The 16,872-nt window shown below is 37.5% G+C and overlaps 1 protein-coding gene across 11 annotated transcripts in view; it reads left to right on the top strand.

Moving 5' to 3' along the window:
* Nucleotides 1-16,872, top strand: part of STS (steroid sulfatase) — a 135,681-nt gene that overhangs the window by 88,906 nt on the left and 29,903 nt on the right. The window lies entirely within an intron of this gene.

Here is a 16,872-nt window from a genome sequence, read left to right as displayed (position 1 = left end):
GTTTGTTGCTATGCATTAACATTACATATCAATACAATACTGAAATATGTGGTGTCTGAAAATACTGTTTTGTTTTGGTTTTTTTTTTAAATTGCCTCAGAGATAGTTACAGAATGAAGTAGTGGAGGTTATCTGTTGCAACTTCCTGGAAATGTGCAGGAAATAGGATGGCTTGCTAGAATAACAGCACAAGTATGATGTCTGCCTGGCCATTTTTATTATTGGGATAGCAAAGTGTAGGAGAATCACTGAGTCAAAGGCATAACTATCCAATAAATGAACAGTCTTTTGGATCCCTTTTAATGCTTTATATAAATTATCTAATTCCACTTGGTAGGCCAAGGAAAAAAGCATTTCCCACTGATTTGCTCCTTTTTAACTAACAGCTCACTGTCTCTGGTAGCAACTTCTACATGAGCCAGTTCATATATCCCTTTCTAGAAAATCTCTGTGCTGAAGTCAAACACATTTGTCTCATCTCAGTTGACACTCAACTTGATGATTTGTGTTACAGCTTCAGAATGATTATCCAGGCCAAGCTTTGGCGTATCACTATTTAAGTACCTTAGGAAAGAACTTGCTTAATAGTTAATGTGCAAACTTAAAATGAGTCAAAACCTTTGTCTTCTTGGTCATCTGCAGGCTGATTCTCTACCTGTCTTCAACTTTAAAGTAGGAAAAGGGAAAGTATTACATATAACATTTATTTACCACTACTTTGTGTATGTATCTTCCATTTGATGAATAATCCTAAGGGAAAAAACAAGCAATCGGAAGCTGTGGTATCTAATACTATTTTGTACCCAGGGTTGAAGGAAATTACTCTGCATCGTGATAAGGAGAGAAGTAGGCAGAGCTCCAGGCAGGCAGAAAAGCTGTTTTTCTCAAACATACACCTTTATGTATGTTTTGCAAGATGAAGTACCCCTTGTCTGAGGAAAGGATCAGCTTTGTTATTCACTGAAGGGGAGTTTAATGGGAAATGAAGGGGAGTGATGATGAAGGACTAGTCTCTTGTATTTACTTGAGGGGCAACAATGTAGATTGTGGTTCTCCCTTTATTCGTTCTCCAAGGCAATCAAAATGGAAAGCCCACTCAGAATTTGGCAATAATATTTTCATAACACTGGGATGATTTTTGTATAGAAATTTGTCATGGTTTAACCCCAGCTGGCAACTAAGCCCCACAAAGCTAATCTCTCCCTCCCTCCCAGTGGGATGGGGGTGAGAACCAGAAGGGAGAAAACTCATGGGTTCAGATAAAGACATTTTAAAAGGTATAGCAAAAGCCACACACGCAAACAAATCAAAACAAGGAATTAATTCACCACTTCCCATGGTCGGGCAAGTGCTCAGCCATCTCCAGGAAAGCTGGGCTCCATCACACGTAACGGTTACTTGGAAAGACAAACACCTAACTCCAAACATCCCCCACTTCCTTTTTCTTCCCCCAGCTTTATATGTGGAGCATGGTATCATATAGTATGGGATATCCCTTTGGTCAGTTGGGGTCAGCTGTCCCTGCTGTGTCCTCTCCCAACAACTTGTGCACCCCCAGCCTCTCACTGGTGGGGTGAGGTGAGGAGCAGAAAAGACCTTAGCACTGTGCAAGCGCTGCTCAGCAATAATAAAAAACGTCCTTGTATTATCAGCACTGTTTTCAGCACAAAACCAAAATACAGCCCCATAGGAAAATTAAGTGAAGAAAATTAACTCTATCCCAGCCAAAACCAGCACAAAGGGGGTTTGGTATAGTACCTTGTCAGCCTACATCGGAGTGTGAAAGCAGGCAATAGCCAGGTATTCCTCTCTACTCTCTTTTGTAGCAGCCCTCTGGGAATGCTCAACATCTTCTTTCTTACTTCTTCAGTCTCAGATCTTCAGAAATGCCTCTTCCCTGTAGACAATGCAATCATATTTCAAAGGTATTTGTTGCACTCAGCCAATGGTTTGCCTCTGTTCACCTGTCTCCCATGTTGTTGTATAGAGATAAATACACTTGCATTAAAGCTGCATGCACCTGAAGCTGTCTGCATTGCTGTGGGTACTTGTGTGGAAAACCAAGTACAGTTGGTTTTTCTTCTGATATCTCAGCAGCTCTGTCTGAAGCAATTGATAAGTTCAAAGTGCATGATGTTACTAGTTAGACTGTTATTGTTTCCTAGCCTCCCACCAAAGCTTGTTCTTTACAGCTAATCTCAAAGTCATCCAGTCACTATTTCTGCTACTATTAAGTGATATTTTAGTATGTGAAAATGAAAACAAATAAAGCAGAAATATAATGCAATGCCTTGTATTTATTTTTTTTTTCCTGGAGAAGCAATTATTTCAAACATTTAATTCAAAATGTTGCAGAGCTCTTGCCTAGCAGCAAAGAACTAAATTAGAAGTATCCTATAGCAACAGTACATTCCCTATACTTAGGAATACATCCAAGAAAGTGAATGAGGCCATGTTCATTAAAGACAGACTAGAAAGCTGGAAAAGTGTGCAACTTTCACTTAACCTCAGCATGCTCCTGTTATCAGTTACAGGGCTGTTAGTCTTCAGGGTTTGGGTATAGACTGATCACCATTCCTATCTTTGCATGTATTCCATGCCTAACACATTTATGGCCCAGATTCCTCCATAAACACACACATCTTCCAGTGTCCAGAAATGGCTGTAGGATCTCTCATCTTTTAGCTGCACCTTGCCAATGACTGTAGCCAGGTGAATAGCACTTAATTCACAGAGTACCACCAGAAACAGATATTTAATATTCTTAAGGATTGTCTTGAAGGTGTAATATTCTTTATCCAAGAAAAATCAGGAAATTATTGAAAAAAATATCAAGGAACAGTTGTCTCTTTCTGTGTTCTATAAATTACCTTTTAGATCAGGAGAGACTTGTATTGTTCTTGATCTGTGTTCTCCAGATAGTTAGCTAGGTTGATGTCATCGTTTAACCCCAGCTGACAGCAGCTACGTACCACACAGCTTCTCAGTCGCTCCCCCCTCATTCCCAGTAGGATGGGGAGGAGAATCAGGAAAAAGGTAAAACTCGTGGGTTGAGACAAGAACAATTTAATAATTGAAATAAGATAAAATAATTTTAATAATAACAACAATAATAGTAATGAAAAGGGAGATAACAAGAGAGAGGGGAATAAAACCCAAGAAAGACAAGTGATGCATAATAGAATTGCTCACCACCTGCTGACCGATGCCCAGACACTCCCCAAGCACTGATTGGCACATTCCCAGCCAACTGCCCCCAGTTTATATAATGAGTATGACACTCTATGCTATGGAATATCCCTTTGGCTAGCCTGCGTCAGCTGCCCTGGCTGTGTCCCCTCCCAGCTCCTTGTGCAGCTGATCACTGGCAGAGCATGGGAAACTGAAAAGTCCTTGATTTAGGGTAAGCGCTACTCTGCAACAGCTAAAACATCAGTGTGTTATCGACCTTATTCTCATACTAAATCCAAAGCACAGCACTGTATCAGCTACTAGGAAGAAAATTAACTCTGTCCCAGCTGAAAACAGAGCAGTTGACTACAGCTACTTTGGAACAGTGTAAAAATGTACTACCTGGAGATTATGCCTGTGAATACCGGCCAAATGCTGACCAGCTCTGCCTCCCACTGGACCTGAGGCTTAGCAGAAGAAACTGTGATAGTGTGAAATTAATAACCCCAGCGATGTCCAGTATCTTCTGCACTGGTCTGATGATAGGCCCTTATTAGAAGGACCCAGTTTTACAAATAATCTGAGACTAGATTATAGACTACTAAACCCACCATTAAATGTGTCATTTCTATTAATTTTAAAGATTGCATATATGCACTTATTAATGCATATATTCTCATATTTTTTACTAAGTTTATTTTCTGGGAAGTCTTAGTTTGTATGTCAGCTTCAGCTAGCATATTGCACTTTCTTTCCTAGCCACTCAAAGTGTAAGATTACCTTTGATCCTGAAGAAAAATACATATACTAGGAATTGAAAGGGAAGCAAAAGTTCTTGGCCATTTGGTCACTTGTTGCCTCCATCACTCCAGTTCCCACAGTAACTATCTTTAGCATTGTTAGATTTCCACTGTGCTTCAATCCAAAAAACCCTTACTTTGGTTTAATTTTTTACTTTTAGGCTATATATATGAAACAGGTAAATTTTGTGTATGTTAAATTTATAGTACTTGCACACCTTTCCCTTGCTTACAAGCTTCTAGAGGCCTGAATTAAGCAGAATGATGTTTCTTCACATCATTTAAGGAAGGTCAGAAACTTCGGAGTGAACAATTACCATTTTACATTTATATATTTAGAAGCTAAATGTTCCTCATAACCAAATCAATAGGCATCTGCATTAAGACATATTAGTTAGTTCAGTTATTGCATTCACAATTTACTTTCTCCTTCATCAGCCCTTTGAAGGAGCATTTAGAGGATATGTGCTACACAATGCTCTTCTCAACTAACACTTCAAAATTTAAGCCTTATCCTTTCTAGAGAGACATGAGGAAAAGAATCTCTCTTTCTTCTACTTTTCTCCTTTCTCAGCCACAGAAAATAAGCTAACACCAATTTTTTTCTTAATCTGTCTTTGATTCATTTATATTTTGCTTGATACTAAAAGAAAAATTCACATTATTCTGCACATTCTGAATTAAAAAAAAAGAATGACATTTCAGGCAATTTTCTTTCCTCATGATTCTTGTCTCTCTCACACTTGTGCATGCTGACACTTGCTATCAGTGCCTTGAAAACAGCCAAGACATACAGTTCTAGTCCTTAAAGTATGATTTCCTGTTATTTTGAAACTTTATAAATATGTGTAATGTAATTGATTTGTTAAAAAAAACCAGAGAGAAAGACATGCTAAAAATACTGTGATTTTCCATTGTCAAAGCTTATTCACCACTGTTGCCCGGGGTAGCATTTAACTACCAATATAAGAAAATACCATATTTGGAGAAAGACCCAGAACTTCCCTTTCTGCCTAGGAAGGTGTAATAATTTACAGGTTTTGGATTCATTAAGCATTTACATTTAAAAGAAAACAGGTGTAGGATCTGCCTTTACTTTCTTGAGCTGTGCCACACAAAGTTTTATGTAGCTTTTTTTTAGTTGTGGATGTCAGATTAGGCTTTGGCCTTCTTTTAAGTCTGATTGCGTGTTCTTCTGCTAGTGCAAGTAGACCAGTACCTGTGTACTTGTTAAAGTTATAATTTAGCATAACTGAATACTAAAAAACTATCAAAGAGCTCTGTCTCCAGAACATTACTAGCATACGAATCAGTACTATTAAAAATACATTGCTATGACAACTTAATTATAAGGAAAGAATTCATCAGTTACAGAGCAAATCTGCAGTTTAATGGAACTACAGCATCTTTGTGTGTGCAAAATTTTTATTTGATAAAGAGGAAATATATTATAATCCTGTGTAATAAACATCGAGGAATGTAATGCAGTGCATTCTGTACTATAAAGACATAATGATTTTCACGGTATTTTGGTACTATTAATAAGAATATATGAATGTTTCTGATAAATGCTAGAGTGACTTTACTAGCAGCACTTCATTTCTATTTCAAAATGGATTTCATTATTCAGTGGAAAATGTCATTCAGTAAACAAAAGAGAAAAAGACTTGCTATGGCAAGTTAAATTGAAGCCCACTAGACAATAGAACCAAACTAGCTTATCATGCAAATACAATAACTTTTAAAGGTAGTAGAAGTTCACTGAAAATCTTTTCATAAAACTTTTCCACTTTGCCTCACTTAACAAACTGGATACATTTCAATCATTGTTTATTATTAGTTTTTTGTATGTTGTGATCTACTGCAGTTACTGAAAATAGTTCAATCAAATTCACCAACCATGGATTCATTCTGTATTATCACAGAATTCATAGCTATTCAGATTCCTGGCTGTTGCAATGTCCTCCAGCATCCAGCTGTCTATGGTAGTTCATGAGACATCTTTTGTTCTGTAGCTAGGGATGATGGGAACTTCCCCGTCGTGCATTTAGCCTTTTCTGCAGTTTCAGCTGTTACAGGTTAAAAACGGGCAAAAAGAGAATGAAAGAGGCATATTTTCTGTTTTGCAGTTTTCAGACTGGATGCATAAGATAAATTTACAGAATAGTGGGTTTTTTGAAGCGTTTCTTCGAGGTTTAGTTTGACTAAAGACATTGGAGTCATAATAAAGAGAGGACAAAGCAGGAAAAATCTGCCTAGAGGGGCCATTTCCTAACAACGTCTGGTCTGGACAGGTACAGCCTTTGATGTGAAATGGAATTAAAATAAGACCAGTTTCTGGAGAAACGAAAGTAAGAAGAGCAATACCTTGCACTTTTCCTTACCATTCAAATGGACTATGATATGCATGCCTTAAGGGGTAATAAGGGTTACCTTGTTAATAAAGAGGGCTTGCATATTTACAGTGCCATTCCTAGCTTCGTTTTTGGTAATATCCTATTGAGTCTTATTAGTTAAAAACTGTAAACTGAATTCATATTTTTAAAGAAGTAACTTGTGAACACAATGTTGTCCTGAGACAGGGAGTTCAGGAGATGGAGTCTAGACAGGTAACAAAAATTGGGAAACATCTATGAAGCTTTACAGAACCAGGTTAAAAGATTTTTTCTACAGTCAAGTTCTCATTGTAAGGGTAGGTGAGGCTAGTGGATGTCACTAGCAAATGGAAATGCATTAATTTGTATGTAAGGTATTTTGGAGTGTAAGTGGTGACAATATACTTCTATTTGAAAATACCATCCCTGTCTTGTTCAGTCACCATAGAGCATTTAAGAAACATAATAATTCAGACATCCACAAAGTAATTTAACAGTTCTGTTTTCTCTAAAGTAGAAAGTATTATAGGTATCTCTAAATATTTGGTATTTTAAAGGTATCTCTTAATATTGCTGCTACTTAATATAAATAAGAAATTTAAATCAATAAATTCTTGGAAATTATTTCCACCCACTTTCTTATTACTTTCTTAGTAATGAGAGAATAATTTTTTCATTGCATTCTTTGCCATATGGTGAACTTGCCATATGGCGAATCTACCATATAGACCTGGCAGATGTAATTTCCAAGCCACTCTCCATCATCTTTGAAAGGTCATGGAGAACAGGAGAGGTACCTGAGGACTGGAGGAAAGTCAATGTTACTCCAGTCTTCAGAAAGAGCAAGAAGGAGGACCAAGGTAACTACAGACCAGTCAGCCTCACCTCCATGCCTGGGAAGGTGGTGGAACAGCTCATTCTGGAGGTCATCTCAAATCATGTGGAGGAAAAGTTATCAGGGGTAGTCAACATAGATTCACCAAGGGGAAATCACGCCTGACCAACCTAACAGCCTTCTATGATAGAATGACTGGCTGGGTAGATGAGAGGAGAGTGGTGGATGTTGTCTACCTTGACCTCAGCAAGGCTTTTGACACTATCTCCTGTAACATCCTCACAGGTAAGCTCAGGCAGTGTGTGTTAGATGAGTGGACAGTGGGTTGGATTGAGAGCTGGCTGATGGCAGAGCTCAGAGGGCTGTGGTCAGTGGCACAGTCCAGCTGGAGGCCTGTAGCCAGCGATGCTCCCCAGAGGTCAGTGCTGGGTCCAGTCCTGTTCAAATTATTTATCAACGACGTGGATGAAGGGACCAAGTGTACCCCCAGCAAAAGTTGCTGATGATACAAAACTGGGAGGAGCAGCTGATACACCAGGCGGCCACGCTGCTGTTCAGTGAGACACAAACAGGCTGGAGAGCTGGGTGGAGAGGAGTCTGGTGAAGTGCAATAAAGGCCAGTGTAAGGTCCTGCACGAGGGAGGAACAATCCCATGCACCAGTACAGGCTGGGGGTTGACCTGCTGGAAAGGTAGCTCTGCAGAGAAAGACCTGGGAGTCCTGGTGGACAGCAGGTTGCCCATGAGCCAGCAGTGTGCCCTGGTGGCCAAGAAGGCCAATGGGATCCTGGGATACATTAAGAGGAGCATGGCCAGTAGATCGAGGGAGGTGATCCTCCCCCTCTACTCTGCCCTGGTGAGGCCACATCTGGAGTGTTGTGTCCAGTTCTGGGCTCCCCAGTTCAAGAGAGTCTGGGAACTACTGGAGGGAGTCCATCAGGGAGGTCTACAAAGCTGGTCAGGGGGCTGGAGCATCTCCCTGATGAGGAAAGGTTGAGAGAGCTGGGCCTGTAGCCAGGAGAAAGGAAGACTGAGAGGGGATCTTATCAATGTCTACAAATACCTTAAGGGTGAGTGTCAAGAGGATGGGGCCAGGCTCTCTTCAGTGGTGCCCAGTGACAGGACAAGGGACAAAGGGCACAAACCGAAATGCAAGAAGTTCCATCTGAATATGAGGGAAAACTTTACTCTGAGGGTGACAGAGGACTGGAACAGGCTGTCCAGAGAGGCTGTCGAGTGTCCTTCTCAAGAGATGTTAAAAACTCACCTGGACACGATTCTGTGCAACCTGCTTTAGCAGGTCCCTAATATCTGGAGGTCCCTTCCAACCCTGACCATTCTATGGTTCTGTGAATGAATGCTGTGGTAGCTTCATATGCAGACTGTGGTGTATACTTGTCATACCCAGCAGACCCATTGGAAGAACCCATACCCATATCCTTGCCTAGCTTTTTCCTGTTCTTTTTCTTGCTTCCCTGAGGAGCTTTTTCCATTTATGGTTTGCTTGCCTTCTCTGTCATGAACAAAGAACTTGGAGAATGCTGTTACAGATTAGGAAGGAATCACATTGACCCTGAGAATGCTGGCAGTTATAGTTCCTTTCATTATTTAACAACACAAAGGGTAAATTTAACAGAAGTTTGATGCAAGATTTTCTTCTTTTGCACATCTTGAAAGGGAGACATAATACTACCATGTGACTATAACTGCTGTCAAGGAAACATTTTGTTTTCTTACAAGGAGAATATCTTTTTTTTAAATCAAATCTTATCGTACCAACCTCATGTATTTTCTCAGAAAAGAACAGATGGGAAAGGATAAGAAGGAAAGCATAAACATTTGAAGGAGTAAGATTTTCCTACTGTCACAAGAATTTTTGCTTTCTAGCCAGAAAGAATAGACTTCTTTAGTCATAGTAATATTCATGTAAGAATAATTTTGTCTCAGAGAGCCATTCCCCCAGTGAAAGACCGTGGTAAATGTCCTTTGACACTGACATTATACACACAGACTTTCAGTGACCATATCATAGTGCTTTTTCTTCGTATAAAAATAGAAACCATAACATATTGGTCTATTGAATCCAAGATATCTTGACCTAAATTAGTAATGTTCTTAGTGAACAGAGAAAGGTTGACAGGTTTCAGTGATCATATAAAGCCAAAGGCATTTAAAATTTAAGTAGCTAATTCAGTATTTTTTAAACTTCAGCTTCAATGGCTTCCTGTCAGATACTGTGTCATGCACTTGTGACAGTACAAAAGAAAAATCTTACAGGTTTTTGGGCTTTTTTTCTGTATACTCCATAGCTAACCCTTCAATAGAAAAAAATACCCGAGTTAGAACAAATATCTGGTAATTTTTAATCTATTTTTTCCCTCTTCTTATATCTATTTTTATCTATTATATTTATATATTTATTATTATTATATTTATCTATTATTTATCTATTATATTATTTATAAAGTTAGAAATAGTAAAAAAAATATAAACAGCAACAAACACATACAAGAGTAGATAAAAATGCACTGCAACTTTCAAAAATTAATTTCAGCTTACCAAGTAACATAAAAAGTGGGTCTGTAATGATTTCTGGAGCATTGCACTTGCAAAAATATCTTTAGGTCAGTGTTGGATTTGAGCCTGAAGCGTTCTGCATGTTTCATTCAGAACACAGTGCTGATTCATCCTAATTTTAAAATTGGATTTAAATGGCATATGTTGTCTTAGGCAATGTTCTTCTAGGGAAGTAGTTAAAACATGCACAACCCACATAGAGTATTCTGTGTGCCACAGCCTCTAACATACTATGACTCTAGAAAATAAACCAAAATATTTGTTTATTAGAGAAATTCCCTGGAAATCTGACTGCCGAGAGCAAGATGACTCCTAGTATGCCTTAAAAGACCATGCTATGAAAGGCAGAAGAAATAATTGTAGAGAAAACAGTGGATGCTCAGAGGGTGGTTGCACTTGGACAATATTATGCTGGAGGCCAGTGTGCATCTGTGGATCATGTGCACTCTGTACTGTGTAGTTGCTTCTGAATGTAAGTCCTGATCAGTACTTTAGAAAGACATCATAACCAGAAATATTCAATAATCAGTGAATAATCAATATTTGATTCCTCAGCCTGAGAAAAACTTACATTCCAGTACAGTGACCTTTCTTTTGATTTCAGAGCTTTTTATGTGGTCTCAAACCATTAGAGGACAAGACATCCAGAATTTCCTAAAACTAAAGGGAAGAAAGGAATCCAGCTTTTTTAGTTTGTTCTTGTTTTGTTTTCTTAGTAGGGAATTTTTGTAGATGTAGTTGTGTAAAAGCTTTTAGAAACTGAAAGAGACTGCATGTCACTAGTAGGTTTTGTCATAGTTCTTTCAATGACATCTTAGCAGAACAACGTCCATGAAGTAGTACAGAACAAATCCCTAAAATAAATTTTTCAAATTTATTCAGAGTTTTATCCAAAAATGTATTGGCCTATGAAGAGCATGATAATTTAGTACTTAGAATTAGCACTAGTTCAATAAAGAAAGGGTGACCATTTTAGTATTAGGAAATGTTAGTAATCTGTAAGATAATTTTCCATTACCACGTGTGCCAATTTTTCATTTGCAACCCGTTACCTGTCTGTTGTACAGTAATTTTTAAATGGTATTATATCACAGAAGCAAGCTTCTTGATCATCTCACTTGCTCAGTGAGAAAAGTAGAGTCCAAGATTCAGTTGTCTTCAAGATTATATTATCTGGGCTTCTTCAATTCCATAGGATGTTGTACAGGCAGGTTTTCAGCTCTGATCCATCCATATGGTCCTGTTCAGTGACAACTGGAGACTGAATCTCAGTCCTAAAAACATTATAGTTAAGAAGTGTCAGTTCATATCCTGTTAGCAAAACTACTTAGCCAGCAAAGCCTTATAGTTTGAGCTCAATGATGTCTTGACCTACTGTGCCGCTGCTGCTGCTTCCAAACCACATGTAATTCTCTACTTTAGCCCCTCCTTATATAATTGTCATTTTGGGAGGTTTGAGTTGATTCACACCTTTTTCTTTTTTTCCCAACAAAGTGTACCAACCCCCTCCAATTCCAAACTCTAAATAACTTTCTATCTTCCAAAAGCCAGCACTGTAAATTCATTGGTTTTTTGGATCTTTTAAAATACTACCATAATACATAAACACAAGGTTAATTAGGGAGAAGAAATAGCAAAATGTAGATAGTCTCATGATGATTTTGAATCTAGCACTACAAAAGTATGAAGTAGAAATGGTAGACAAGACATTGTGAGTAAATAATTCTACCTGAGTGAAGAATTACTTATTCTGTACAAATGGTATCTCAACACTGTGATGTTTCTTCTGAATACATTTTATTCCAGTTCTACAGCGCTGTGGAAAACATTAAAATTTGGACTCAGTAGTTCTTCATGGCTACAGTTTCTTAGAACTGCAAATTCTTTAGTCCCACTGGGATCTTAGTCCACTCTCTTTCCTACAGCTGGCCATGGAGGCCCTTTCATGCATTTTCTTTACTTTTCTTCATCTCTCAATTATCCCAACATTCAGCCTAGCAAACAGATATTTGTTGCAATTACATTGCTGTTTGCTTTTAATTAGCTGTTACTTTTTTTTCCTAAACATGATTAAGTTGCATTAAGGGAAAATGCAGTTCCTGCACACAGCATGTAGACGGTGGATATTAAGGCATTTATATAAAAATGGAATTTGCTGTAGCATTTCCCTCTGTTTTATGCAGCATACCCAAGGTAGAAGCTAGAACAATGCTTTTTGCACGAAAGCTCTTCCCATCTCTTTGTCTGTATCAGGTGCACTCTAGGATATCATGTTTTTGTCTTTCTCAAAGCCTAATCCTCAAACGTAATTTTCATTCAGAAGTATTATAATAAATTTTAAAGTTATGAGTTGCACCTATATAGGATAATAATGACAGTTCTATAATACTGCTTGGTAGATTGCTTATAGTATTTATAGTTGACAATTATTTTTGGATTCTGAAAACAATGCAATTGCTACTAAAGCCAATTTCCAGCTGTAGCCAGAGGCTCTAAGAGCATATATCTTTATGATTCAGAAACAGCTGGAGCCCATGAGTGTTCAGGTCAGTTTTCAAAAAGCAACTTAGAAGAAAGCCAAAGATAAACAAAACTTTTTTTTTCTTTTTTTTGTATGTATGCTGTGAAGGCATGAGCTTATGTGTAAATATGAGGAGGAACATATGTTTCACAGAAGTGAAAATTGTTTGAATTGTGCTGTGAGAGAGAAGTTTTGCCATAAAAGCTTGAAATTTGCTACAAAACCTAATTATAATTTAGAGGAATTTATCCTAACAGAGCTGGTCAGCATAAGAACACCAAAGCTAGAATCAGGCAAATGAGGGAGAGAATAAAATGAAGCTGTTGTGTCATGCTGAAATTGAGGGCTTGAATAACTGATTTTTTTTTTAATTTTTTTTTTAAAAACAACAAACAGCTACAGAGAGCACACAGAATTCTGTGTGGAGTCCTGTTTGCATTGCTCACTTTTAAAATTTGAAGGAAAACTTTGAAGCTTCATACATTATTTTGATTTTCTTTCTCTATTTTTGTCCTTCTATTATGGAAAATATGTTGGTAATCGGATGCATTCTTTAGCTGTTAGAAAATACATTATGGTACTTCAAATATGGATTGTAATAAAATGAAATCAATTATGAAAAAATGAATTATATTTGAAATAGAATATGATATTTGAATTTATCAATATTAACAACATTTACAGGTTTTTTTACAACTAGATTATTCTATTCAATATCATACTTTGGCAGTTTGCAGGTTTATCCTTCCAAAAATCTTGCAAAGTGTATGAATAGGGTTGTCTTAGCACAAAATTACTGAACACAAATGTCTTAGTTTTAGTTTCATGGCCAATGGAAACATAGTCATTCAGTGGATAGAAAAGCAACTGGGAATTGCAAAAAATTGTACAAGAGTACAGGTTGTTCATCTGCTTCGCTTCATTCAGCTCTGCCCTAGCAAACCTGCTAAGTCATTTAGAAGTTCTGGTGATCTCAGGAATGCCAAGTAGCTCCAAATACCAGGCTGTCTTAGAAAACCATACTGGTGGTCACAGTGAGGCTGTAATACTCAAGAAAAGGTGCTGTGAAATGCTTTAACTGGATTTTGGAACTTGATACTGAATAGATTATACAATGCCTGTAGATACTGAGAATTATCAAAGGCCTCCTTTTTCGCCCCCTTTCATATACCGAAGTATTTCAGATCTGCAGTTAGAAAGTGTTCTAATTTCTTCCAGTACTTTTAAATAGTTACCACATACTGAGGTTTAGGCGGTTTGGGGTTATTTTTTGGGGGGAAGAAAGCAAAAAAATCCTAAGTTCTGAGAAGTATATTTGAATATTTAGCAATCAGCAGGTTGAACTAAAGAAAAGTAAATGTACTACTTGTATTTCACAGAATATTTTTGAGTATATGTCTTTCAAGGCATTTAATCCAATTATAAGTAGACAAGAGAAATGTTCATATTTTGAAGATAGAAAATATGCAAAAATCAACATTTTACAGTGTCTCTAACACATCTTAAATGTGAAGGCATTTATAGATTGTTAACTCATAATGAAGCTAGAAAATTAAGTATATATAATTTGAATGCTACAAAGGATTATTCCGTTAGTGGATACTGCTCAAACATAAGGTGTTGGCAAATGATTACAGCTAACAAGGGCAGTGTCTACATGCACAACAGCCCTAGTGTTCCTTGCTAAGTATTTCTTAATATTGTCAAGCCTGATAAATCCATGTTATTGCTGTGGCATGGAAGAGTCAGCAACAGGTTTGTATCTCATTGACATGTAAACCTCATTGCTTGACTGAGCCTGTCAATGCAGTTTCTGCCTGGACACACAAGAAAAAGTTCCCATGACAATTATACTTGGTCTTTCCTAACCAATTTCAAGCAATTTGTTCACTCTGTGGACTACATTGACCTCAAATCCTTGCCACTATTCATTGTTAGATTTTGTATTTCTGTTGCTACATATTAGGACAAGGTGTATGAGAACACATTGTGTCTTAGGCAGGTAGCAAAGAACCTTTTAGGAAATCTTAAGTTATCTGCGTTCTTGGTCATCCAAGGATCTGCATGGGTGTGTAATATGTCTGTATAGGGGCATCTTATTCCTCCTCTGACAAATTCTGATCTGTTCTTGGGGAGATAGTTGCGGAAGCAGGCAACCTTTTTTACATTTAGCTTTTTGGTCTTTTTATGTTAGACAGACAAGAAGAAAGCAGTGATTGAAAGTGCTGAAGTTAGAACTAGTCAGACCTGTGAGATTCAGCAAGACAGGAAAACTTTTCAAAGTGAAGGTGAGGACCTGGGTAATAGTAAAATTGTTTACCGAGTCCATTTGCCTGGCCGGACTTCCATTTGAATGCAGTTTGATGGGAAAAATTCCTAATCTCTAATACTAACTGAATTTCAGGTTCCTTTTTGGGTAAGTCTACACAGTGTAAGCGCTAAGAACTCAGTTAGGAATACTAACTCAGTGTTAGTAAAAAGCCAGAGTTTTATCTTGGGCATGTTCAGTGTGAATGCCAGCCAGTTAGAAGCATCTTTGGAACTGTAAGAGAAAATTAAGCAACCCTGTAAAAATTGCCTGAATTTGTATGCTTTAATTAATCACTAGGCTGAGGTTCTGGTAAAAGTCTGTCAGCGTGCAACGCACTATAGTATGAAGCAGAATGGATTATTGCAAACCACTGCTGAATGCTAAACCAGACCTGGTTTACATCCGAAAATCGTTTATGTAATCCATTTTCTTTTCCATTGCAACAGATGAGGAATATATATATGGTTACTTTCCTTGTGAATAGCATAAAAATGCTTAGAGAAAGGAGACGTGGTAGTGAATATAATAGAAAAACATTTCCTGGTGTTTCTTGTTACCGTTACTATTGTCACAGATCTTTAAAGAGTGTTTTGGCAAAGAAACCAGCTAAAATTGAGAGATGAAAACTGAGTTTACAGAACTAGGAATTAAAAATTGAATGTAAGCTTCAAAAGCCAAAAAACAACTACCAGTATGCAGATGTTTGTATTTCACAATATCCTTTGAGTGCTGTCATCACTTTTAACTGCAGTGAGGAAGGAGGGCATATATAAAATTTATATCTTGTAATGTAATGCCAAAAGCACTTTCAGTAATTTTGAGGAAGTACAATGTGTAACTGAATGACTTTAGACTTCAAGCTGGTTTATATTCTATTTATTTATATTACTTCCTAAAATAATGGGCTAAAGCCCTTAAAGTAAACTATAGTCCATAGGAACATACTCTTAGACCAGTAAAAAGGTGTAGGATTTCATGCTCAAGGATGAAGCTTTGTTTAACTCATCTTTGTAACTGTCTTGCATAACAAAACCTGGACCTCATGGTGCCACAATAAATAATAATAAATGTTGGATTAAGTTTGAGACATAAATGTCCACTTGAAAGATATTTTGAGGCACACTAGAATTATTATCTTGAATTATATAAGTAGTTAAAAATAGGAGATCAAGCCAAAGAGAATAAACATTGCTTTTACTGCATCATTTGCAGCAGTGGTCTACCTACCCTCCTTCAACTGTGCTTCAGACATTAGAGGGAAAAAATGAAATGGAATTAATTTTGTCACTCATGTATCATGGTAAAAAAAACCCAACATCCTCCATCCCCCCACTTTGTGGCCCATGAAAATAATTGGCTAGAAGTTTTAAGTTAGAATCTGGATTGTAGTCATTTTTAGGAGAGAAATCAAACATTGCCTGAAGTCCTAGCAATTTTTCTTACACATTAAAGTTTAAGGAGATAAAATGCAGACAATGAAGGACAATGGCTGGAGTTTCCCAGCTCCATTGCTGCTTTCTTCTAGTTTAAGAACTTACTCCATGGCTGATTACATCTCAGCTGAGCGCTCTGGACGTTGTGTAGGACTATTCTATGCTGTTGAATCTCTCCAGCAGGCTCAAGAGGTGTGGAAAGGCTTTGTTCAAATACTACACCCAGGTCCATGCACCACAGAGCTCAAGAACACTTCAGCTTACCTGGATACACTAAGTAGGATGTAATGTATACATGTCCATGTATATTCCGGAAGGGAAAAAGCAACAAGATTTTACTGAGGGGATGTTGAGTGAGGAATTATGTTTGGAGATATAGGATGTTGCAAAGCAGACATGAGTTTAATCTTCAGGGAGGTAAGATCTGAATGCTGAACACTGATTTTTCTACAAGGTAGAGTTGTCCAGTGAGCAGGACACTTGTCTTACTTGGTAAAACTTGATTCAGGTTTCTTCTTCCTATAGACCTTGAGACAACATTAAATAAATCACTGACAGTGTATACATCAGTATCAGTGTAGCAAAGAAATAAACAGGTTTTATTAAGCAGCAGCACATATCACCAAAAGAATAATCACTTAGTTTGAAGTAGGAGACTTGATGGGAGTTGAGGGGCATAGGTAGATCCTTGTTTAAACAGCTAGTTGAGCACACAGCATCTTCAGTCAGCGATGACATTGTACTTTGCTACATTTAAGCATGGGGTTATTATTTGTATTCTTAAGCTAAGTGGAAATACTTTGTTGAACTGGAGGCAAATGAGATGGAATCATCCTCTCACTAAATTCAC

This window comes from Falco cherrug, chromosome 2 (genome assembly GCF_023634085.1).
Source record: "Falco cherrug isolate bFalChe1 chromosome 2, bFalChe1.pri, whole genome shotgun sequence".
Classification (NCBI taxonomy): Eukaryota; Metazoa; Chordata; class Aves; order Falconiformes; family Falconidae; genus Falco; species Falco cherrug.
The sequence above is the reverse complement of the archived record's forward strand: the minus strand, read 5'-3'. Positions and strand labels throughout refer to the sequence as shown.